The 16,409-nt window shown below is 35.7% G+C and overlaps 1 protein-coding gene and 1 long non-coding RNA gene across 6 annotated transcripts in view; one reads left to right on the top strand and one right to left on the bottom strand.

The window, feature by feature from the left end:
- RGS7BP (regulator of G protein signaling 7 binding protein) overlaps positions 1-16,409 on the bottom strand; it is a 92,782-nt gene that overhangs the window by 33,537 nt on the left and 42,836 nt on the right. The gene's annotated exons all lie outside the window — the stretch shown is intronic.
- The window catches only part of LOC141570702 (uncharacterized), a 42,792-nt gene that overhangs the window by 15,985 nt on the left and 10,398 nt on the right, over positions 1-16,409 (top strand). The window contains exon 1 of one of the 2 annotated variants that reach the window (XR_016020624.1): positions 14,602-15,123. The exons of the other annotated variant lie outside the window; for it this stretch is intronic. This is a non-coding gene — a long non-coding RNA (uncharacterized LOC141570702). Of the gene's footprint in view, positions 1-14,601; positions 15,124-16,409 lie in introns of those variants that run through there. 2 annotated transcript variants of the gene reach the window in all.

Genomic DNA, 16,409 nt, shown 5'->3' with positions numbered 1-16,409 from the left:
TTTAAACCGTAAAAATATTCTTGCTTGCAAAAGAGATTAAAAACTCTTATTTGCAGAGAAACTAATAAAGAGCTCTTCAATCACAGTTATAAGATTGCACTTTAATATTAAGACCCTAGCATAATATGATTAGAGAGCCAAAAGACAAATTATTTTTATAAAGGACTTTCGTCTCAGTCTAAAGGATAGTTCTTTATTGTTTGCTATGGTTAATTTATGAGAGGCCAAATGTTTTTAATGAAAACATAAAAATTTTATGAGAAGAGAAAAGTAATAAGATTCTAATAATTATGCTTAATAATCTAAAGCTAAATAAACACTAAACTTATGTTTCACATATTTTTCTGAAGTCCTCGAACCTTTCTACTAACTACGATGATAAAACGTAAATGTGAACATACTAAAACATGCAGTGATCACTTTTCTTTTCTGGTTAAGAAGAAAGGAGTTACTTGTCCATAAAACTCTTCTACATGCAACTAAATTAGCATGTGTTGAAAAAAGCAAACTAAACAAAAAGGATAAAGTTTAGAGATAGATTAGAAATGGAAGAAGCCTAAAAATGAATCCTTGTCAGTTGTCCTAATGTGTCATCTTTACTTCTATCCTCATTCATTTAAAATGCAATGAAATCTGATTAAATAATGCAGTGTTTGGACTTGATTCCTTTGCAAAGTGGGCCAGTGGCAAAATGTCAGAGGTAATTATCAGGAAAAAAATTGGGTAAAAATTATTTAAGTTCTGGAATCACAGTAAAAACAATTTGTATTTACATATCACTTTACAATGACAGTTTTCATTTTCAGTACTTATTTAGTAGACGAGCAGTTTGTCTAACTGTGGCTTATATAACACCAGAAAATGCAAAATTCTTTGCCTCGGTACCAATGATGACTGCACAACCATTCTGTCTTTCCTGTGTCAGAAAGAACAAAGTGACTCAAAAGAGCTTACATGCAAAATGTGGCTTTACCTGAAAAATAAAAGACTACATTATTTTCTCATTGTGTCTCACAGATCCAGCCCTAGGCCAGCATTGGAAGCTATGGCAAAAGTCCTGGACTTTCTTTCTGAACTTCCTCCCACAGGTGCCTTCCACCCTTAAGTTGTCCTCCTGATACCTGGAATTCCTCCACATCCCTACCCCCGACCCCACACTGCCCAGCTACACACACACAGCATCTCACTATTTCATATCATTTCAGCCTTTCAAAATGTCTCTGACTATGTCCCATCTTCTCATTGCCCTGCTAGACTCTGAAGGGATAATGGGCATTAATGGTTTGTGTAATAAAAAGCTATCCTGGGCTATTACCTGCTAATACATTGATTTTGATAGAAAAATCTGAAGGTTATAAGGTTATGTCTTATTCCAAAGACAGGCTGGAAGGAAAATATTTTAAGGCAGGCAGGTCTTTTCTGTGCTGCTTCATCATTCCAATCCTAGCTGCCTATTTTCACCTACGCATGACATTGGCCCTGGTGGCTCATATGCAGACAAAAAAAAACACGAAAAAAAAGAAAAAAAAAAACACCTAAAATGAATCTGTTGTATGTATATTTGATAAGTAGGACAATTAGGCAGTACATTGTCATCCCAAGCCATGAAGTATTCTTATTTTCAAAAGTACAAAATACGTGCCTCGTGGCTTAATTCCAAAAATATGCAAACCTCCTATATAGATGACATTTTATGTAATTTAAAGAAATAGCTACCATATTAACATATCTTTAGAGTCAGCATATTGTGTTTATTATTTTATAGCTAGATAGAGAGAGATAAAGCAATGTATTAAGTGCTTCTTAAAAAGGTAAGTCAAAACAGAGATTAAAATGCCTAATTCATAACATTGCCTTGGGTGCGATCTCCCTAATGCCTCTGTAATCAATGGAGATTCTAGTAACTGTGGAACCATTTTGCCCTTTCTAAATGTTATGGGAAGGAATTAAACAGGACCTCCAGAAATACAATCTGCCAAACAAAAATTAATTGATGCTAAAACTTCATTACAAATTTTCTGCTTAAAAGATTGATACATATACTTGGAGATTATTCTTTTATACCTGGGAAAATTGAAGTATAGGGAAAGAAAGGAACTAGTTAAAGAGCTAGGGCTAAGTTATCCTTCATGTCAGTGTTTCACAATGCCTTGATCAGGTTACAATAACCTCAAGACTTATAAATTCTCTCCCACTTTAAAGCACTAAGCTGTATTACAGCTATTAATTACTGAAAGTTCATTAAAAGGCAAATTGTCAAATGGGTTATAACGTGTCTAATGTTATAAGCAGTGGACTGATATACATTTCTGAGAATCATTAAGAGTAGGTTATTTGCCTAACAAATGACCAAGAGTGAGCACAAGGAGAATGGAGGAAAAGCCAAGAAAATAGCAATTTAAAAGCTTGAAAATTCCTAGGGATAAATTATAAAGCCTAAGGAAACATTTACATTAAAATAAAATTAGGCCTATGGACGTCCTCCAGGAACTGGAAGCAACTTAACTTGGAGGTAACTTTAACACATATTACTTATGCTTAGTCTAAAATGATTCCCTCTTCTTCATCAAAGTTTAGGTCTATGAGACTCACCCCTGAGGTGATGCTCACTCAATTTTGTCAAAGAAATTTTATGAGTTAGTGACTAGATTTTGATTATTTATTTATTTATTTATTTATTTATTTATTTACTTATTTATTTTTCTATTATGTGTAAGTCAAGAGCTAACCTGATCATTTTGATTATTTTGAAAGCCTTAGTATTGATAGCAAAACACCCATAAAATGAACTTCAACAATAGCTCAGCCATTTAGAGCTCAAGTTGAATGCAAAAACATTTAAAATAACTGCCAAATTATGAATTTTTCAATCAACTCTTTAAGGACAAAAATTAGGATTTAATGTCTTAATCATATGGTTTAAGAAACCTGAATTGGTATAGTAATAGGGGTACGTGAATACATATATTGCCTAAGTTGTCCCTTGATGATGGAAATGCTTTCTATTGTGGATATTCTTATTTTGTAAATCAAAAATGAATATGATGAACATCCATCAGAATGGCTAAAATTAAAAAGACTGACCATGCCAAATGATGATATGGAGCAACGGAAACTCTCAGGAATTATTGGTGGGGATTAAAATGGTACAAGTCCTTTGAAAATAGTTTTGGAACTTTCCTATAAAACTAAACATACACCTACCCGATGACCTGGCAATTTCATTTCTAGTTATTTATCCAAGAGAAATGAAAATATTCACAACAATATTTCTATAAAAGTGTTCATAGTAGTTTTATTACAATAACCACAAAATGGAAACAAGTCAGATATCTGTCAGGAGGAAAGAGCATAAAGCAATTAGTATATACCTGCAACAGAATAATACTGAACAATGAAAAAGGAGTAAACTCATATACAAAACAACACAGATAAATCTCAAAAGCATGATCTTGAGCAAGAAAATCCTAACACAAAAGAGTAAATACTGTCTGACACAATTTCGATGAAGTTGTAAAACAGATAAAACTAATTGATAGTGACAAATATTAGAATAGTGGTTGGGAAGGAATTGACTGAGAATGGTCAAGAAGGGAGGAAACTTTCTGGGGTAAGGGTAATACTCTGTATCTAGATAGAGCTTTGAGTTACATGGGCGTATACATTTGGCAAAACTTACTGAGTGGTACACTTAAGATTTGTGCATTTGATTGTATGTAAATTACACCTAAATAAAGAAAACCATAAGAAAATATTGAATTCTAGTTAATGATATGCATGCTGAATGGTTTAGGGGTAAATTTTACTGATGTCTGCAACTTCAGAAAAATAATGTGGATTGCTGGTTGGACAGAAGGATGAACAGACAGGTAGATATGAGGTAAAGCAAGTATAATAAAATGTTAATTGTAGAAGATAGGTGATGGGCATTTCCTTGATGTTCAAGGATTTACATTTCCCCCAAATAATTACATGGTATAGATGGAACAAAATAACTGAGAATGTTTATAACTAGTAAGGTCAAGTTCAGAAGTGAACAACATATTGGGGATTTTGGTTACAGTATGCCTTGGCCCTGAGTCTATCTGTTCTTTTGCCAAGTTTGCCAGACTTTGGTGTTCTGTGCAACTGCTAATAGCTTTTAGAAACCAGCAAAATGTTTGTCGTTTTGAAAGTCTGTCCCTCATGTAACGGTTTATATATTTAGTTGAAGGCAGCAAGATACAATAAAAGGAAAATGGGTTCTGGAGTCAGAAAACTCAGCTCTATATATAGACTTTGCTGCTTAGAATTGTGATCTTAGGAAAACCACTTAACTTCTCTGGAACTCAGTTTCCTCAGCTGTGAAGCATGGATAACAACTCTTTGTGACTGAAGTATCTCAAGGTTGTTGCAAGGATCAAATGAGATCATGTGTGGGAAAACAAGTAAAAACTGTGAGGGACTGTTAGTGGTTGGCTGCAATCCATCTTAACACATCAAAGTTGTGTTTACTTAGCCTTACACTTGCCGTAGAGTCTTTAGTTTTAAAAATTATCTGCTATTCTATAACATTTTTTTATTTGCTTACAGCTCCTAAATGTGGACTTTGGTTAAATAAACATGCCATTAGGCTGAGAAAAATAGGTGTGACCCCAGAGACAACCATTAGGAATTTCACAGACTTTAGTGATGACATAAACACTTGGGGTTTGTCAGCTAGCAGAGATAGAAACCAGAACTCCTGTTGCAGCAAATATACTCGAGTTTTTTTTTTCCCCAACCAATTTTGTTGGTGGCTCTTAAGCCACATGACTAGGATTCAGGAAGTCAAGTGGGATGAGGAAAGGGGATAATGTCATTTGCTTTATGTTTCAGAGCAAGTAACTAGGGAGCAAAGTGATTAAATGATTTACTCAAGGATTATGATTTCCAGGACATCTCTTCTAATACCTTCAGTGGTTTCCTCCAGATGGATTACATTTACAAAGATACACCATTATTCTGTGCCAAATTCAGTGACAGCTTCAGAGTCCAGCCTTCGTATGGTTTCCTTGAAGAAGAATTCTCAAGGTGGCCCTGTGAGTGTTCATGACCAACAGAGGACAGGGAGGACACAAATGTGTGTGTGTGTGTGTACGCACGCGTGCACCTGTATGTATGTGACCCAGTTACTATTTTAGTTTTCAAATTCTTAAAGGTAATTACAGGGTCTATCTAAGTTCATAAATACAGAGCAGATGCCAGGTACCTGCTAAATGACTACACTATTTTATACCAAAATAAGCACTGCAATAAAAAGAGAATCCCAGTTAATGAGAAGAAATAGAAACAAGACATTTTTCAAGGTACCTGTAGGTAGAATAGTTGAGTCTCCCTGTTGTCTCCATTTTTCTCATAATCTTCTTCTGGTGAGTTTTGAGAAACTTGTGAATTAGGTGGAAACCTCCTGTATTTAATTTATAGAGAGTCATAGCAAGTTTGGCTCTCCAGGAGCCTTTAAAAAAGTAATTGCAGTAATTCCCCTAACTTCACAGCATGTCCTGTTATGGGAACATATGGCTCGGTGACTTCCTCACCACTGAGCATCACTGGGGATCAAACTCTGCCCTGGAGCTATCCGGGCTCAGTCAGAGAGTAATCGACTTTTAACAACAAAGTGAAACCTGAGGTGCAACTGAATTATCTTTTGGTGGGAAAGTAACTGGGCCAAGCCCTGTTACGATTTAGCCCTGTTACGATTTAGGGCCGTATTATGGCACACATCTCCCTGTGTCTTCTGTTTTGCCCTCTGGCAGGACATTTGACATTTCCCCATGACACAGTTGGAAGAGTTGATAAATAATGGGTAGCATTACTGACACCTTATTCATTTTTTTTTCCATTTAAAAAGTAAAATCTATATTTAAACAGATTTAAACACTTAAAAAATCAATAACAATCAGTTTCCTGACATTATGATACATATAATAAAATAAGACTAAAAATATTACTATTGAATTGTATATCGTCTTTTATTTATCTTAAAAGTTACTGTTTACGGCATTACTGGGGAGCATTGGGAAATATTGGTGACCTGTGGCTATTCTGAGGCGTCTTTCTGGGAATTTCTCAGGGCATTAGAGGTTGAAAGAGTTAATGGGCTGCACATTTGAACTTCTTTATCTTGATACTTAAAACTCTGCTTATGAATCAGGAGAAAACTAACGTTTACATACAAGGCACTATTTCTTCAATCTCCTAAGTAAAGTATTTCTCTTATTCTGTTTTGGCCTCTTCCCTCATTCTTCTATCCTTTTTGGCTTGAGAGCCTCTTGGCCTTTCCATTTTTCCCTCTGATTCTCTCAGTGTTTTTCCCTTTATGGTTTTCTGTTGGGAGACATATGTGGTCTGCAAACAGCTCATTAGATCCTGGTCTACCAGGGGCTGTGATTCTCACAGCTAGCAGAGAAAGGCCTGTGGCTGATGGAGTCTGCGTCTTGGATTCTTGAATCTCCACTGGGATGACAATCAGCACCATGGGTTACGTGGCTGGAATGCAGCCCTTTCCCACTGACTGTAACTAGGATCTGTCTCTGTTCATATATAGGAGAAGCATATATCTGTTTCCACATTTTAATCTGGAAAATATTTTTTTGCATCTAAAATCAAGATTTTCAACCTCTGATACTTACTATGTGTACCTGATTCCAATGATCTTTAAAGATCAATTATCACTCAATACACTGGAAAGAATTCAGCTTGTTTATTTTCATTATATTTAAAGTCTGGGTTATTAATTGCAGCATGAATATCCATTGGGATTGTAGGGCTCAATACATTGAGCTGTTGGTTTATCTAAATGGTATTTAGCTCTTCATTTTTGATTATGTCATTAAGTTTGGTGATACGTATTTCTCTTTAGCTAAAGCTATATAGGCTTCCTCAATATTGCCAAAACAATGACAGTTTTAAAGCAACTTGAGATAAGAGGGCTGACAAAATTAAACTCATTCAATTAACTCCAAAGAGAGTTTTTGATAAACAAAAGAATTTTCCACATCTTGTTTAACTGCAACAGCACAAAATGTTGATCGATACTTTAAAAATTAATTATAACACTGTAGTTGTATAGTTATAGAATAGCTAATTGTCAAATCCAAGGCCAATGGCCTTCTCTGACATGTGAGAGTCTGTTCATCTAGAGCAATGATCTGAGAAAATCCAAAATATGGTTGACACAGGCTTGGAATTCTATTTTTTAGGCTCAAAAAGTGTTTAAGCAGACAAGCTTTTTGAAGAAGGTTAGGAATAAGGTAGAAAAATGGCATCTGTTTGTCATATTAATAACAACAGCAAATGCATACAGCTTCTTTGTGTCACAGCTTCTGTGCTGCTAGTTTATTCTCTGGTACATTCTTTGGTTTATATGAAGGATTTAGAGAAGAGTTATAACTTTTCTGGCATTTTGCAGTTTACTTTTCAGCTTTAGACTCCTACCCAACACTAGAGGTTCTTTAAATATTATATTTAATAGGATTCTGTAGTGTTACTCTGTCTTTCTATTGACATGCAATGATAATTTGTATTTTTGCATAACTCAGAAGATGACACTTCATGCCAATATGGAAATGTGCATTTCTAAACAGATGTCAGAGCTATTTTCTACAAAAAGGCAAAAGCTTTATGCAAACAGAACAAACCAGTGTCTAGAGACATGGAAAATATCATATTCCACCACGAGTTTTTTTCCACTGGATTATAAAGTCCTTGAGGCCAGAAGGTTTATCTTATTTATCTCTATAACCAGCAACACTTAACGGATTGTCTGGTGCACAGTAGATTCTCAATAAAATGGTTCCCCAAGGTGGCTTAAAAAAATAGTGACTATGTGATGTGAAAAGTCAGAAGGCTTGGGATGCAGTCGCCTATTCCATTTCACCATTAGAGATGGGTTTATTGAAAGTTTCTTTTATTGCAGCCCCTCCCCCCCCGTTTTTTCTTTACCTAAAACATATTAACTGACATTTTATGCAGATAAGTGAAAAGAGGAAAGTACCAGAGGTAGCCATTTTTAAAGTTTGGTAAATCTCCTTCCAGATAGATATTCCCAGGAGCAGGAAGTTTTATCCATTGTTTTTGTTTCCCAAACACTTAGCAGAGTGTCTGGCTCATTGGAGACTCTCAATCCACGTTTGTTGAAATGAACCACACTGAGCATTCAAGTATGAGTCTGAGTGATACCTGTACTGTTCTCAAAGGGGCAAGGCTGGTACTTCAGAGTGTTCTAGTCAGTGAAGGGAAGCAATAGGAATCTGACTGCAGGAGGAAGAGAGTCCCAATTTCCTGCAGTAGTTCACATTTTCCAGAAAAAGGAAAAAATAGTAACATAAAGGCCACATCCCACCTTCTACAATGAAGCGTAAGTGGTCTAGAGTCAAATATTTCTGGGTTTGCTATATCTTGACTTCATGACTTGTAACATATGACCTTGGGCAAATTTCTGAACCTCTTGGTGCCTCAAGTATGGAACTGGAATAGTAATACATACCTCATAGCATTAGTGAAAAGCTGTAAGGGAAATAATGTATGGGAACTATTTGCTCATAACAAGCACAAATGAATGGGGGAAGGGTTCCCAGGAGGCGATGTGCACGTAGTGTCTAGACATACTTACACCTTTGGTACAGGCTTGCTTCCTACTCAATTACTAATTCAAATAATATTTATTGATTTCCTGTTATTTACAACCTGGAAGAGAAAACAAAGGAAAGTTTTACTTTTTTCTGGAGTCCCTTTTTAAGAGTTCATGGAAACTCCCATTATTATCCTATTTTTTTTATTTGATGATAACAGATTGTACGTCTCCTCTAAGATAAATTAGTTTTTCTTAACAGTGATAAAAATCTTGCCATCTTTTTTTCCTTCCTTGATGTGGTATTTTACTGCCATCAAATTTTCAACTAACTGGCACCACCCTGGAGATCTACATATAATTTTTTCTTTCTTTCTTAATAATGAGGTATAATGTACCATTAGGTGAAACAAAATGAAAGGACTCTGCACCTTTGCCAATAGTTAGCTCAAGGACAGAAATAGCTCTTCCAGGCAGACAGACATATGGGCAGGAGGAGATAATGATTAACAAATGTGTAGGTCAGTCTCTCCAATAGAGGCATTACTTTTGATTTTCAAAATAGCATAAATTATGTAAGCTGATGAGCCCTTGGGGGTGGGGGAGTTAATGAGCTTACTGACAAAGTGCTTAAGGGTAGAAACATGCTTTACTATTTCTTGGCATTTGATTCAGCATTAGCAAAATGCAATATAACTAACGTTTACTGGGAGTTTACCATGTGCCAGATACCATGCTAAGCACTTACATCTCATTTAATTCTCGCAGTGAGTCTACGAGGTAGTTACTGTCCTTATGCTTAATTTACAGATTGAAGGAAATGAGGCTTAAGAGAAGTTATGGAACTTGCTCAAAGTCACGCAAAATAGTAAAGAGAATTATAAGACTCAAACCTAAATTTATGCTTTTAATTGCTACATAATATTATCAGAACTGAGTGCTCAGGAATTGACCTATATTTATATGTTTCTTCGTTCATTCCATGTACAGTTATCGAGGGCATATTTTATGCAAAATATTGTGCTAGGAATGAAATAATCATTTTTAAACTTTTTCGTTGTTGAGTCCCTAAATTATTATGGCTTAAAATTCAGCTCTACTCATAGTACCTCCATTTTTCCATTTATAATAACTTTACAATGATAAAAATAATTTCCTCCTGCCTAGCTCGAGGAAATGCATAGAACAAAGGGAGCATAAATGTGTAACACAGGAGGCATACCAGGCTAGTACAAGCTGGTGTATGTGGAGTAGTGGGGAAATTGCCATTCAGCCTCCCAGGGATCCCTCCATCCAAGCAGAGCAGTGAGAATGAAAAAAGGCATGGTACGGATTGGGCATAGAATCCTCTTCCTAGCTGTCTGTCCCTTTTTCTGGTGCACAAAAATGAGTGCACTGAGGAGTAAGGGGGAAGGTGCCATTGGTGCTGTTCATAGGCCATTATTATTCTGTCTTTTGCCGGAGGAGAGGAAAAAGCATCCAGGATGCAATGCAGAGGCCTCTGTTTACCACTCTACTGGGAATGTGAGAGTTGCCTGCACAAATGAAAGAACAAACACTATAAATTATTTGCAAAGCATTTTATAAGTGAGCAGTGAGATAAATATATTAATGCAAATATGACATTGTTGATGGCTAATGGCTCAGTTGGATTTAGAGCACAAGAGTTTTTAAGTGTTATACTTAGACAAGCAGGCTTCAAACTTTGTATATCATGCATCCCTAGCAATAAAAAATTAAACATGCATTCCTAATACACAACATGTGTTTGTTGATAAATTTTTCTTATACAATGATATTAACATGCTGAGTATACTAAAAATTTACAAAAGTAGAAATTAGAAAAGGAGACTATAAAATATAAAGTTATTATTATTATTTTTTGGATCATCTTGCACATTACTTTGAAGCCTACAGGATTGGATTGGAGGTTCTCAAATTTTAAGGTGCATTCAGATCGCTTAAATGGCACATTAAACCACAGAACGTTGGGCTCTGTCTCTAGTTTCCAGTTCAGTGGGTCTAGGCTGGGGCCTGATCATTTGATTTTTAAGTTGCCAGCTGATGTAGGAATCACTTTGAGAAGCAATGGGTTAGCTTTTTACAGCCATATCCCTTAGGGAAGGCATCTAGCCTCCAAAGAGAAGAAGCAACAATGTTGGCACGCCAGTGGTAAGGCTGATTGATATTTAAAGCAGACGACCCTATGGAGTATCCCCAATCATAACACAAGGCCACAGAGCTAATTCCATTAAGGAAAAGAGTTGCTTCAGTAAATATCCAAGTACATTCCAGTCACATAGAGAGAAAAATGTTGTCAGATGACATTCAGGATACACATTAGGGAAACCTTAGTAAGTAGATCCAAACCCACATGTTAGCTCAAACTTAAGCAGATGGAAGAGACCATGGGAGGCTCCAGGACCACAGTGATCTGGCATCCCACATGACAGGCACCCCCAAGAAGCCAAGCAGTTGCTTGGCACAGTCTTCTGAGAAGCCTCCTGGAGGGTGTGCATTCAAGTTGCAAATCCTATTTGGTTTGCACTCCAGGTTTTACTGAGTAAGATTTCGTCCTCATTTTAAAAACATCTTGTTTTAAAAGTTTTGCTTCGTTTTGGCCTTCTTTCATTTCCTGTCCTTGAACTTATAATTGCAACACTCTTAATGTGAACTGACATCTTATTGCAAATCAAAGGAAGTGCAACAATACTTACTTTACAAATTAGGACATGTTAACAAATAGCCTCAAATGGTGAGAAGACTGGAAAGTGGAAATGTTCTGAGTAAGGACAAGAATGATAAATTCATAAGCTCTCTGCCTTCTGCTCTGAACAAATTATCTACAGGGGCGCTGACTGGGAAGCAAGTGGGAAAGGCAGAGAATGCACCAAGACACACTACAGCTCACAGTACTACATTTCTAGAGATCCATGGCAGATACCCAGTGCTCCTACAGCTGACGAAAACTGCTTGAAGGACGTGCGGCTGCAGCATCACTGGGGCCTGCAAGTCTCAGCGGAAAAACTATAAACAGCTCTTGTCTGTCTGTTAAAGGTAAAGGTCCTGGTTGTGCTCTCTGACCTGCTGCAAAAGCAGCTTGCAACCAAGGGTGGGAGTCATTGTTCAGCATAGTGTAACAGGGAAATTGGAAAAGTTGATCGAGGCAGGAAATGAAAAAATAATAGAAAGAAGCCTGGCAAGGGAAAGGACTGATGGGGGACAAATCTGCCTGGGGATGTTGGGAACTTAACTACATTTCACGAGAGGAAGGTTACACATGCTGGCTGCTAATGCTGCAGTGAAACATAGACGATCCAGTCCATTCTTTCCCAAGGATTTAGGTGGACAGGAATTAATTTCTATTTAATTTTTGTACTATTGTGTCTGTCTTGTTTTTGTTATTGTTTTAAACCATGCGGTTCCACATTTTAGACAATGTCATTTATTTTCCAAGTTGACTGCTTAGATGAGTGTGTGCTTAAGTTGCATTTCCAAGCATGAATGTGTGATGTCTCCACGAGATATACACACAAACTCATTTCCATCTACTGTGAATTATGAAACGCAGTTTCCACTGCAATTTAAACATGTCGTCTAATTAAAGATACAAATCTTGAAATGTTTTTCTTTTCTCACCACTCTATCTTTGCTTTTACACACACACACACACACACACACACACACACACACACACACGCATATGCATACACGTCACAGATTATTTTTTTTAGGTCAAGCACACAGTGTTCTACCAGAAAGGAATAATGCCAAATAAAAATAATAGCAAGGATAAAGAAAAATAATCACTCAGTCTACATGGAGCCAAGAGAAGATTTAGAAAACAAAGAGTAAGAAGTTTTAGGCAATTTTCCCAAACATCAAGCAATTTTATATTTGTTCGCTCTTTGAAAATGACAAAATAGTATTATGACAATATTAAAATTATTTTTAGATGAAAAGTAAATTACCCCCAAATTCCACATCTTAATGTATCTAAGTTAACTTTTGTGACAGAATTTTCCAAACTTTGATCATCTGGATATTTACATTTACTCAGTTAAAATCACTGTAGGCCAATTTTGTGTTCTTCTTTTTAAACTTAGCACTCTATCATAAACATTTCCCCATTTTAAATAACTGCAGCATGGTAATGTGGAAAAAAACCAAGTAGGAAACTCACAGAAAAGAAAATAAGAAAGTATAATAAATACATGAAAAAATACTCAACCTCATTAGTAATCAGGGAAATGCAAATTTAATCAGCGAGATATAGCTTTTTCATATTCATTAGATTAGAAAAGCAAAAGACTGAAAATACCAAGTGTTTCGGAGGAGCTGGAGCCATGTACCAGGAGTGTGAATCGACACAACCGTTGAAGAACACTGTGAAGCATCAAGTACAGTGAAGTGTGTATGTTCACCCCCATCGGTTCTACTCCAGTGTTTGTCCTAGAGTAGCATTGCTCAACAGAACTTCCTACAATGAGGGGAGCAGTCTTCTCTGCTAAGCAGTGTGGTAACCACTAGCTGCATGTATCTTTTGAGAGCTTGAAACAGGCTAATGTGACTTAGGAGCTGAATTTTTAATATTAATTATGTCGATGTAAATGTCTATGCCTCTAGCAGTATATAAGTATACCAACATCACCACAGAATTGCCAGGACTGGATGTAATCATTTCTTTGACATTTTGTTAATTTGCAGTGTGTAAAATTGTCTTACCAGGTGGTTTTCAAATTATTAACAGAGTTGAATATTTTCCCTTGTGTCTGCTTCTTCCAGTTGTGTGCCTATCCCCTTTGTCCATTTTTAGCTAATGTCTTTGCTATAAATTCCAGGCAGTATTTTTCTTTTTTCTTTTTCTAGCAATAGTTACTACCAATTTTATATATTCCTCAATTTCTTTCTAATTTGTATCTCTTAGAACTTCAGTACAATTTTTCCCATTGTATTTTTCAATTAGCATTAAAATATTTCTGTATTTTCACTGATAGTTTCTCTTTTGAAGGTTAAAACAACTTTAGTTCAGATTAACAGGTACAAGTAAGTAAAAACTAAACTATTAAAACAAAAGAAAGATGCAAACACTGAATTGCATTGAGTAAAACAGACAAATATGTTTGTACAAAGTGTGAAGAACTCATTTGGTTTATAAGAGAACCACCAACTAAAGTGAATTAGGTTTATTACTCATTTACTGAGTGCCTGTTACCTGCTACATATTTTATTCCATTGTCACCTGCCCTCAATTTTTGTTGTGGAGAAATTTAATTGTAGTTCCTCTGTAGGTAATGTCTTTTCTATCTGGATGCTTTTAAGATCGTCCTTTTTCCATGATACCCTGTGGTATCATTCCATTCTTTCTATTTTCCCGGTCTGAAACACTTATTAGAAATATGTTGGACCTTCTCATTCTAATCTTCGCATCTTCTTAACACCTCTTTCAAATTTTCTATACTTTTCTCTTTTGAATTCTTAGCATTTTCCTCAGAGTTATCGTTCAGTTTACTTTTTTTTTTTTCCTTTCTGGCTGTGTGTAATCTATCCATTAAGTTGAATGATTATGTTTCCTCATTGCTGGAGTTCTTCTCCAAGTATGTTTGGTCTTTTTACATATTCTCTTTTGTCTTGTGTTTTAAGTTCTTCTTTTGCATCTTTAATAATTTAAGACACACTCTAACTTGTGATTAGTTAATGCTATTAACTAGAGCTCTTGGAGACTTAAATCCTACTGTTTATTTTGCATGCACATGCTTGCTTACTGTTGCTAGGCTCTTTCCTTATATATTTTACTACTTAAGCTTGAGATCTCCTATTCAGAGGACTTTATCTGTAGATTCCTGAGAAGCATTGCTTTTGATCTACAATGTCCATGTAAAGCATGGTTATAATTTCTTAGAGTCAAGCAAACGTCCAGGTGACTAAGCCCACCTGGAAGCTAGAGGACAAGGGAGCCTGGTGATAGGGTGGAGAAGGCCAGAGTGGATCTGGATGGACAACGAGCAGACATGACTTTATATGAGTATTTATTTCTACATCAGTTATACATTTAGAAGAGTGATTATCATATTTTATATAACTTATCTGTCTTGTATGTTTTTTAGAGTTATCTAACTCGGTGCATTGCCAGAAATGGAAAACACAAGACTCTGATGTGGATATTATTAACATTCTAAAGATGAAGAAACTGAGGCTGGGTTACTTTCCCAGGGATCACAGAGTGATTAAGCCTGGGGTTGGAATGCTGACTCTAAAGTCCAGGATCTTCCTATTGCACTAAACATTAGATGCGGGTGTGCTGTGGTGGCTGACATTTTACAAGGAAGGAAGGGAGGGAGGGAGAAAGGAAGGAAGGAAGGAAGGAGAGTGAATCTATAAGATTAACTGTAAAGCTCAAAAAAGGAAAGATAGGCTAAAAAAACAAGAATATCAGAGAATCACTAATATAAGAACTAAACTTAAAGTATTGTAAGTTGCAGGTATGAATTGACAACGACATTGGAAGCCATCATTAAGGAAGAAAAAACGTAAGTCTTAATCATTTATTTTCCTTTGGACAATATAAGATTATGAGATAAAATATCCTGATTTCAGATTATATGAGCATTTACAACTGTGCCATGACCATATGACTTCAAAACAGAATCAAAAGCCTCCAAATAGAATAAATTGTCAACAGACAATGGAAGGACAAAAGGGAACACTTAAAAGTCCAGAAAACTCCCAATTTCAATTCAGACCCAGGTGTTAGGAGTTGATGTAGAGCACAGAGAAGAAATTCTGATTCCAGATAATGTTGAATCAGGTCATATAGCTGCTTCACATGAGAAAAAAATTAAAAATGAAGCTGGGTTAGGTATATCAGGTTACTTATCTCCCAAAACTTTCGTTTTCCAAAAGCAAAGGAAAATTCTGCTTTGTTGAGAAATCAGTGCAAAAACAAAAACAAAGAAATAAGAAATCCCTAGAACGTAGTAGCATACGTCGTATTTGAAAGGCTAAATAATTAAGAAAATGTCAGAAGTAGCTAATATAGTCTAAAAACTGGATAAATTTTGGAAAGCTGTTTAGAAAATATCACTGACTTTGGAAGAAATAATCAGAATTGGTAGAAAAAAAAGGAGTAATAAATGAAAACCAAGAATTTTCCTAATGCGTACATTTTAAAATATCATTTTGGGAACTGTTATTTAGGGGGTAAATTTCTCTAGACTATTTCAGCTTAGACCACATTATCAACACTTAGTGATCACCAAAGGGCATATTTTATCGAGTGTTAGAGGTAATTCACTTTAGAATATATCTTGAAAATGAGGAAAACGAATTCTGTACATAAGAGATGAAGAGATGCTTTAATTTTCCAAAAATATTTAACAAAGGTGCATATTCTAATTCCAATTAATGAGGAAAGATCAAGTTTGCACAGTATCAAATACGGAGTTGGTAAGCTAAGCTGGCACTGTTTTGTGTACACAGGTAAACTCATTGTGAGGGTATTGGTTTAACAAATATATTTTTAAAAGAAAAGATATGTGAACCAGATGATACCTAATTAGAACAATGGGAAAACTGTCTTAAAATTTAAAAAGTAAAAGATTTTAGATTAACGATAAAGGATAGTAGACTAATATGTAATGGACTAATTGATTCACTGTTGATAACTGCTTAACACATAATGAAAAGAAAGAAAGATGCAGTGTTGCAACAAAGTACAGCAGAAATATATGATGTTGTGCTGACTTAAAAAAGATCAGAAGCTGCACGGAAAAATCCCTTTTGGTCTTATTAGCCAAGTGCTGATCTGATATACTTT

Source organism: Rhinolophus sinicus, chromosome 3 (genome assembly GCF_057876585.1).
Source record: "Rhinolophus sinicus isolate RSI-liver-muscle chromosome 3, RSI-T2T, whole genome shotgun sequence".
NCBI classification, from domain to species: Eukaryota; Metazoa; Chordata; class Mammalia; order Chiroptera; family Rhinolophidae; genus Rhinolophus; species Rhinolophus sinicus.
Note: the sequence above shows the minus strand (reverse complement) of the source record. Positions and strands in the feature narration are given on the sequence as shown.